The following is a 9615-nucleotide window of genomic DNA, read 5'->3' as shown; positions in this document are numbered from 1 at the left end:
AATATATAGATATATATATATATACATGTGTAGATACTTATGTTCATATATACACACATACATATATGTACATATTTAAGTATAAATATATATATATATATATATACATATGTATACTTATATAGTTATATACGTATATATATACAAATATATATATACATATATGTACATATTTAAGTATACATTTATAGATATATATAAACATATACATATGTATACTTATATAGTTATATACGTATATATACACAAATATATATATATATACATATATGTATATAAGATAAATAAACAGGAAAATCAAATTAACAATTAATTACTGAGTAATATTTACTGAATAACAAAGTAATGCATAATAACATAAGAGTAATCTTGTGTAATTTCTTTAGCTGTTTTACAGACACAAAAGCACAAAAAAAATTCAATTCCATCAGATATTATTTCATACCACTAGCGACTCTGAAAAAAGTGATAACATTTCCCAATCCCTTATTTTTTGTTTTGCTTTTGCTTGGAAGTCCTAGTTCTATTAATCATTTTTTTCATTATTTTAAAACCTTGTGGAAGCAGTAGTTATTTATTTTACTGGTATAGTTTGGGAAGGCCAGAGATGATTAGGGGAGATGGAAGATGCATCCCTCCCCCCCCCCCCCTCCCCCAGTAGATACACTGCCGTTCTCCGTTACTCCGTTTACTTTTTCTTCTTCACAACCTTTTCTGCAGTCTCTCAGCAATGGAAGCTGCCAAAGCTGATCCTTTCCCTGAGCCATCGTGAACCAGTAGCAGGTTAAACTGTTGAGGATGAACATATTTAAAAGAATAAAATGGTAGTGAGGGTTTGCAATTTACTTAAAATCAAAATCTATACTTTCCATTAAAGTCCATTAAATTACAAACGAAAAAGAAAAATTTTACCATTATATCAGGAACCTACTGATCTGTCAGGAGCAAACTCTGCAATAAGCTTTTCCATGAGTGGTCTAAATCTTGGGTGATACTGGAAGAGGGATCCATCAATAGCAACTGTACAGTGTGGCCTCTCCATACGCACTAACAGGATACTTGTCACTGTAGAATTTAAACCAATTAATATTCCATTCTTCACCCTTAACTTATGAAAAAGTAAATGTGAAAAACAAAAATTTTAGTACTCAAATTATGAATGAAATACTATTATTTCTTGTCAAACGTGATACAGCCTTGCCAATACCTATGTTAAAGCAGGAATGGCAAACCTGACTAAATTTAAACTTTTCAAGACTACACAGTAATGACAGTGCCTATGGTACATGAAAAACATAATTTCAAGTTGACATTAGCACTCGTACACAATTCAAGGCACGGCAACATCTTGTTACAGGACTCCCTCAATCGTGTTTGAATGGGCTTTATTGTACATGGAAATATAATTGAAATTTAGTAAATTAGCCAACACTGATGGAACTCTGAAAAGAGATAATGACTATTAAGTCATGCCTCTAAGGTGAATGTTAGGGGTGGTTATCAGAGATCGGAAAGATCAGAGTTTTTAAGAGAATGATATTTTAATATTTTGTAGTAGAAAATAAGGTGCTTCCACCAACACCCTTAATTTTGGAAATGAACACAGATGAACACTGCCGACGACATCTAAGTGGAATGCGAGTCACCGAGCAACTAACCACCTCACTGGCACGGCTGTTCCTCGCCCCGTCTCACTCGGAATTGCTCATCGGATCGTTGTCGTTCTCTTCCAGGTCAGAATGCTCATCCCCTGACACAGTGCAGTTGCGGTACCTCAAATCTTACACAAGTCGCAGTGAGTTCACTTTGGTGGCAACGCCAGGCTGTGACACTAAGGTGAAGTACTCAACACACTTCCTGACCCACACAGCTTCTCCCAGGGTATGCTCCAAATCTTCATTATTGCTGGACAGGTTAACATCTTGGTCTTCTTGATCCGGTCGCATAGTCCCAAATCTTGAACCAGTATATGCCACTCACAGGAGTCGTGGTCGTTGCTGTCCCTTCACAGGGCTTAACATTGTATAAGTGTACATCTTCGACAATAGAACAGTGCTTCCTTGCAATGATCACCTTCATCGTGCAATGGTTCTGCTCTACAATACTGTTGCCAGTCATTGTATACCAAAGATCCAATAACTACAGAATTCGGCATACCCACCAGCTCAGTAGTGGACTCTAGTAGCCGTACAGTATAACTACATTCAAGTCATGACGTTCTTCTCAAATATTTTGAATACTGGCGTGATAGCCCATACCACACACTTTGGGAGTATTTGTAGGAATATTTGCTGTTAGCCTTCATGTCAAGCAAACAGGAATGAAAAACAAAACCTTAATTTTCGAAGATACCATGAATGATTAATGGTTAAAAGCAAAATAAATGTGCTAGACATCTTAGGTCATGTAGCACTATAGGAAGGTATAGTAAAGTTTAGTAAAGGGTGGTAGTAGTTAGTTGGTAAAGCTGGGCAAAGGAGTTGACGAGTGAATGGGTTAAGGTCAGGTTAGATAAAGGGGTTAGGTCAAGTGAAGGATATGTATACATCTGAAGGAGAACAGGTTGTCAAAGCAGAAAGTGTGAGATTCTGTAAGGATGTCTGATAGGTTGGGAGCTCGGTGAAGGGAGGATAGCTGGGGGAAAGCAGAGGTTTGGGCTGCATCAAAGCATGGGCAGGACTAACAGGAGTGTGTTAGATGGGTGTGGTCAATGCATATGCGGGCGATGAAATGGAGCTGACCAGGAGAAGATTGATAGTTTTAGAGTATGTAATTTATTATTGCAGAGACTTGACCAGAAATATTTCCATTGGGTATACAAGGTCTTAAAGTGGGGGTAAAATAATACATGGCTGGAATACGTGAGCATAGCGGCGTAGCGTTCTAAAGCATATGTCTGTCCACTGCCAGGGATTCCAACAGGGCTGGGCACCCAGCAAAATCTGATAGTTTTATGGTGTGTGGACAGGTAGAACAACCAATTCTGGGTCTTAAAAACAAGGGGATAGTCCAGTGTATTGACTTTATGAGAGTTAATGAGTTACGAGAGTCGGTAAAAATAGTGAATAGGAAGAAGGGAGCGAATAATTAAAAGAGTGAGATGGGAAGGTTACAGCGAAACCAGCAACGGAGGTGGATTTAGAGCCATCACTGTAAACATGAATACTGGTGGAATGAATGGAGACATGGTCAAGGAAATGGCTGAGAAGGACAACGGGGGGAATATTTGATTTTGATGGGTCAAGGAAAACGGAGGAGCAAATATGGGGGAAAGGTATAAGCCATGAAGGGACAAAATGGACAGAGAACAGAAGAGGTTGGAGATGGGGAAAAGGGGAATGGGAGAGGAGGGTATCCATGCGAATGGAGAAAGCAAAGGTAGGAAGTAGGGATCGTGGGATAGTTTGGTGAGGGAAAGATGGTGGAATCGAGCATAACATCAGAGAGATGGATGGTATGCCTGATTCAGTGTACAGGCTTACAACTGGAGAGGAGCGGAAGGAAGAAAAGCAGAAGCCATGCTTAGTGGGCCAGGAAGATACAGATGATATTGCAGATAAAGGAATTGGCGTTGTTTTGGTATGGATGTGCCAGAGGCGAAGATGGTTAAATCATCAAAATGTAGTGATGACTGGGCTCCTGGTAGTAGAAGTGAGACAAAGTCATTAACAGCAAGAAGGAATAAAGTGGTACTGAGAACACTGCCTTGTGGGACACCTTCGAACTGAGGAAAAAAGAAGATGCAATTTTGACCTGGAGAGTGTGTTTGGAGAGGAAAGAAACGGAAACCATACTGGGAAGGAGAGAGAAGATTGTGAGATTCAAGATACCACATTAATCAGAAGTTAACCAGCTAGTTAAGAGGGATGGGGCGGTAATCTTGATGGAGCGTACCCGATTTATTGGCTTTCAGGAAATGGGGAGGATAAGAGCTTCTCGCCAATGAGAAGGAAAATTTCCTCACAGCCTTCGTGAGTGCTGTGACATGACTGTAAGGCAGCACTGAGTTCAGAGGAAGAAAAGGGAGCATTATAGGACTCAGCGGAGGATAGGGTGAAGATAATGGGGGTGCATTCCCTGATGGTCTTATTAAAAGAGAAGTGTGGAGAAAGGTGAGAACTACTACTGACCTGGCTAAAATATTCACCCAGTTCATTAGCGATTTGGAGAGGATCAGAGATGAGAGTATCTCGAATATGGATGACGGGGGCTGGATGGGGTGATGTTTGCCTAACAGTTTATGGATCCAGCGCCAAACAGTTGAGATAGATGTAGAAGATGTAATTAAGGAAACATAATCTATTTGTTTTACTGTTCCGGATTGTACGACAAAGACAGGTGGATGCACTTTTAAAGGAGATATGGGCTGATAATTGATTAGGGGTGCCTCGTTTGTAGCGGTAACTGTTCCAGGTTGCACGTTTTAAGCAAAGCACTTGGAATTCTACCATGGAACACATATGGAGGAATAAGGTCTTTAGGTTCGAGGAATAGCTGTATAGGCAGCTCTTAGGACTGTAGTTGTGAAACATTGTATCATATCTGAAATGAACGAGAAGGATGAGGGAGGGGTAGGAATAGCAGAGAGTGAAGTGAAAGTACGCCAGTTAGCTCTACCAAAGACCAACGTGGGGAGTTAGGAAGTGGTACATATGAAGTAGGAGAAAGGAGAACTGGAAAGTGGTCTAGAACTGACCAGTGGAAATCTAAATGAAGAGAAGGGGAGCATAAAGAGAGGTCAATACATGAAAAAGATTGCGTGCGTACGTCAAAGTTTGTGGTGCAATCTGAATCAAGAATAATGTCAGTTGTAGAGAGGAAGCGTTCTAGGGATCGGCCACGGGAGATGGTGATAGAATCACCCCCAAAGAGTGTGGCAGCAGTTAAAATCACCAACTATGAGGAAAGGTGGTTGGAGTTAGGAAATTAGATTTTCAAAGGCAAGAAAGTCAATAGGGTGGAAAGGGGAGAAGTAGACTGAAATTGCTGTGATCTAGCGGCGAAGAAAGATGCAAATAACTTAGCAAGGGACAGTGGTTTGAAAGGGAGGTATGACATATGGTGCTTTCTGAAGTACAGATGAGAGATAAAGGGAGTGTAAGGAAGAGACAAAATGGTAATTGGGAATTGGTATAGGAGGATATTTAAGAAAAGTCTCTTGAATGCAGATAATGGAAGGGTTATATGAGGAAAGGATATGACGAAGGTCAGGTCTGTGAGAACGGAAACGGCGAATATTACAATGAAGGAGAGTCATACTTTAGTCAATCTATGTGTGATAATGGTTACAGTGCATGTTGGGGAATTTGAAGGGGAAGGAGCTAAGGGGTGAGATAAGGAATGAGAGGGGGGGAGGTGTTGTATCAGGAGGGGTATAAGGAGGTGGAGAATCTGGGGAAGGGCATGGTTGTGACATAAGTGATTTACGTGTAAAGGAGTTGGTTGGGGAGTTCTGTGAGACAAAGGTTTTCTTATGAGGGGGGGAAGAGGAGATTGGTGTCTGAGGAGCAGAGGTGGAGGTGAGTGTGTGGTAGGAGAAGAGGTGGAACGTTTAGTATGTCTACTGCCGGTAGTGTGGGAAGGGAGAGGGAAAGGTGTTGGGGCTGCAGAAGAGATTGGGGCGTCTGGATTTAGAATGGCAAAAGAATTTGACTGGAGAAGGTAAGGAGGGAGAAGTGGGGAAGTAAGATGTAAGAGGGATAGGTTTAGGGGAGGGTGTAGGAACTAGGGAGGTAGGGGGAGGGGCAGAGGGACTGATATTACTGGAGTAGGGAGTGAGAGAAAAACCTCATTGATGTGCCTTCTGTCTGGTTTCACGTAGAGTGAGTCCAAGTTTGAATCTGAAAGTTGCCACCTCAGACTCAAATTTGTAGGTTGGGCAGCCCCTATAATATACATTATGGGGGCCACCACATTTGGCACATGTGCATAACTATGCATAGAAGTTTGATTGAGTATGACCATGTTGGGCACATAGAGGGCATCTGGCTGTAGAATGGCAATGTTTGGCAGGATGTCCCTAATGCCAATAATTTTGTCACTGATGCAGAGGAGGTTGATATGGTCAGACAGGGAGGGATTCTCCACCAATGTAAACATTAAGGGGAAAGTCATGTCTACGGAAAGTAATTTTGGCAATCATAATCCGTGAGAGAGGCAAGTAAGTGTTCTCCACAATCTGACAAATTTTTGTTATAGATAGGGCAGTTTGCTAAGTAAATAGAAACAGTTCCAGTGCAAGTATTGAGGGTTAAATGAGGTTCTGCAGGAATGGGGTTACCAGAGTTGATAGTGCTATAGCTTGTTTTTTATATGTTACTGTGATGAGACAGAAACAATCTATGGAAAGAGATTTTGCCTACTTGTTTTTGGAGACATTGCTGGAAGAGGTTGTTGTTGTCAGAGTAGGGAGCTGTTGTAGGAAAAATCTGTCCCATTTGGCTGGGCTAAATACAGTATTTAAGATTTTTGTAGACATGGGTGTAGTAGAAGGATGGGGGCATGTGGAAGATGGAGTAGTGTTGAGGTAGTATTATGAAGAGGTGGACAATAAGGCTCTTAAAGTAGTAAAAGGAGAGGATGGGGTATTTGATGAAGAAGATTGTGGGGGTAGAAGTGATGAAGTAGAGCATGTTGGGAGAGTAGAAATGTCTCCTGGAGATTGAGTGTTGACTTGGGTAGATAATGTTCTAGTAGGCACTGTTCGAACCAGTGGTCAAAGGAGAACCTGGGGTTGGGGAATTGGGAGAGTTTGAATTGCTGGGGCTATTTGATGAAGGATCAAGCCTTATTGCCCCCAAAAATGGTATAACATCTTCATTATTGGCCATGGTAAGCCTGAAGTATGTTGGGGAGAGAAACAGTCCACCCCTCAGGGTCCCCTTGAGGGCTAATGGATAGACAACTAAAACGGGAATACTGTGCCCATGGCTCCCTCAGCCCATTCAGGGCTGGCACAAAGTCAGTGTTTAATCCTTTCAGTACAGTTCTCACACCTTAGGAAGTGGACAGTAGAAGGGGCTGGGAAATGAACGGAAATTAAAAAGCAGGAGGGGAAAAAAGACCATGCAAAATTAGTTGAGTTCAGGGCTGAGTCCCAAAGCAGGGGAGTTCCCCAGCATTGGGTCCCAGTTTTCACCCCCTATGCCCCTCCATGAAAAACAATGGGCAAGGGATTGGGGGGGTATGGACATTCTAAACCAACTGCTGTACAGGTGAAGCAGTGGATGGAAACAAGGGTCAAGTTACATGTTATCAATTTTAAAATAGAATAGGGATTTCTACACATGTTGAAAGAAGCCATTCTTAGAGCTGCACAACCATCAAATAGATTACTTGTTGTGATAATTGGATTAGATAATTGGGGAATTCTGCTGTAAATACAACTGAATTTGTGTTAAAAAGGAATCACACTTATGACTCTTTAATAACACAACACTATGCCAAGATATGTTTGTGGTTCTCTAGATCAGTAATCAGCTTTCTACACCTCTGAAGGCTTGTGGATGCAAAAACTAAAATATACTGCCACAAAGCATAAAACTTGTATATATACAGCTTGCTTTGAATGTGTGAAATCATAGAAATTATTTGATTTAAGTTTACTTAAAACTGCCTTGAAAACCTTGTGTAATTATTCCAATGCAAATCAATTTTCAGAGGCATTTGGATTCGCCATGTATAATCATTTGAAACTTTCCAAGTAAGCTAACTGCATTGGCAATTTTTAGAGCATTTTGCTTTGGGTCAAAATTATAAATGAATCAAGAGCTAGTACAGTCGAGGTATATTCTGGTGTTGACTGTTTATTAGAAGTTAATTGTGATGAGATTGAAGACCCTTGTGTGTATTCACAAGAAAAGAAATATAGTTGACAAGTCTCCTGTAGCATCTTAGGATAAATTTATGACATCTGGCAGTTTATATGTGACATCAGAGGTTCTCTAGTACCGTAATTTTAGAGAAGGGAACTTTGAACAGGAAAAAAAAAGGTATCCCACTTGCCAAGAGTAATGGTATGGTCAGAAAAACACTAGCACCAACTTGAAATTACAGAAATTATGAAACATGATAAAGAAGCAAATTCTCCAAACAGAAAATATAAGAAACTTGTACATTTGTTTATATTATTCTCAAATTATTTATTATGTACACATTTGCAAATTAATCTAAAATTGAGCATTTCTTTCCTTTACACCTTAGATATAATTCAAATCACAAATAACATTTATAATTACATAAAGAACTTCAGGCTGACTAAAGTTTTATTTGCATAATACTTAAACAGTTATGTTCAGGACACATTAAGCACCAGTTGATGGCATAATGGTCAAGCAGATGAACAAATATTAATGGCCTAGCTGCTTGCACTCTAGCCTGAGAGCAGTAAAATGCACATGCAATCACCGATGCTTCAGTCAGAATGGTCTTGACAATGGCCCTCATGACCAATAGTACTATGCTGAGGCCAAAACCGAGGTACATAAGACAATACTGTCGGTCTTGCACCACCATTGTCTGAAAAGGCCACAACTGCTTATCAACAAACAGCTGCAGGTGAGCCCTGCAGTCAAGAACATCCACATTTGCCCCATGCTGACACCACTTACACTACTGGTCAGTACAAACATCTCTGTTGGCTGTGAAGGTAGTCACGTGGTCATTCAATTCCTGGTATTCTAGCACGGGTCCCACCTTACCCCCATTGCTCTTAGCAGCATAAGTCCTCATGGCACTCCATTGTAAGGTACCATACTATCTGTGAAATCCAAGTCCTCTTCAAAGTCCATACAAATCAAAAGGGACACCTTATCCTGGGACACAGACCTCCATATCTGCTCTGCTCCACAGATACACACATTTTCATAATAACGATGCTCAGTGCCACAATGCCACAATGCCAAGCATGACAATTTTAGTCATCTTTGGATGTCACTGCACACAAAACCTGGCAGAAACAATAGCGTCTTGTCACGACTGACCATCGATATGCAGCTGCACCACTCACTGGACTTCAATAAAGGATGCTGAAACTAACACCCCCCCCCCCCCTAACTGTCGTATCCCTTCTGTGGACAAGGTGTCCCAATTGGCCATAAGTCCAACAACGCCAAAATCGATAGACTCCCCTGCATCTGTTGCTCATGTAGGTTCCCCTCTGATGGCATTGATGTGCTATTCCACCCTTCCGAAGTTCCCGCGGCAACCACATCACTCAACACAGCACAGGCCCATGCCAAAACACTAGTAAAGCTCTTCAGCCCTAGCATATAATCACACGTTAAAGCATGCTCAGGAATGTCTCCAAACAAGCCCCCCAGCAGTCAGAGATCAGCTAGGAAAACAGCCTGCCTGAAGCCTGCCGTGCCACAAATGCCTCATATGCTGCATATTGGTCTAAAGTGAATAATGCATATAGTGCTTTACACAAGGCATTCTGTGACCAAAGGGCAAATGCCCTGTCTGTCAGGCGCAGCAGCAGAATCACCTAAAAGGCAACACCCACAGTTCACATGAATGCCATTGTTGTTGGTTTATAAGAATAACAATACTAAAATTAACATTCAAATAAAATACAACAATCGAGATATCAGTCCTGCATGAATGCAGTCCAGG

The 9615-nt window shown here is 41.0% G+C and overlaps 1 long non-coding RNA gene across 2 annotated transcripts; it reads right to left on the bottom strand.

The window, feature by feature from the left end:
- Positions 1-309: 309 nt before the first annotated feature.
- Positions 310-4081, bottom strand: LOC125028923. 2 transcript variants are annotated; one of them, XR_007115137.1, is made up of 3 exons: positions 1659-4081; positions 932-1065; positions 310-789 (listed from the first exon to the last, which is right to left on the bottom strand). It is a non-coding gene; the product is annotated as an uncharacterized LOC125028923 (long non-coding RNA). The 2 variants fall into 2 exon arrangements; XR_007115135.1 differs by lacking the exon at positions 1659-4081 and having other exon boundaries at positions 932-1652.
- Between the last annotated feature and the right edge of the window lie 5534 nt (positions 4082-9615).

The sequence above is a fragment of the Penaeus chinensis genome, chromosome 1, assembly GCF_019202785.1.
Source record: "Penaeus chinensis breed Huanghai No. 1 chromosome 1, ASM1920278v2, whole genome shotgun sequence".
Lineage (NCBI taxonomy): Eukaryota > Metazoa > Arthropoda > Malacostraca > Decapoda > Penaeidae > Penaeus > Penaeus chinensis.
This window is presented reverse-complemented; position numbering and strand designations above follow the sequence as displayed.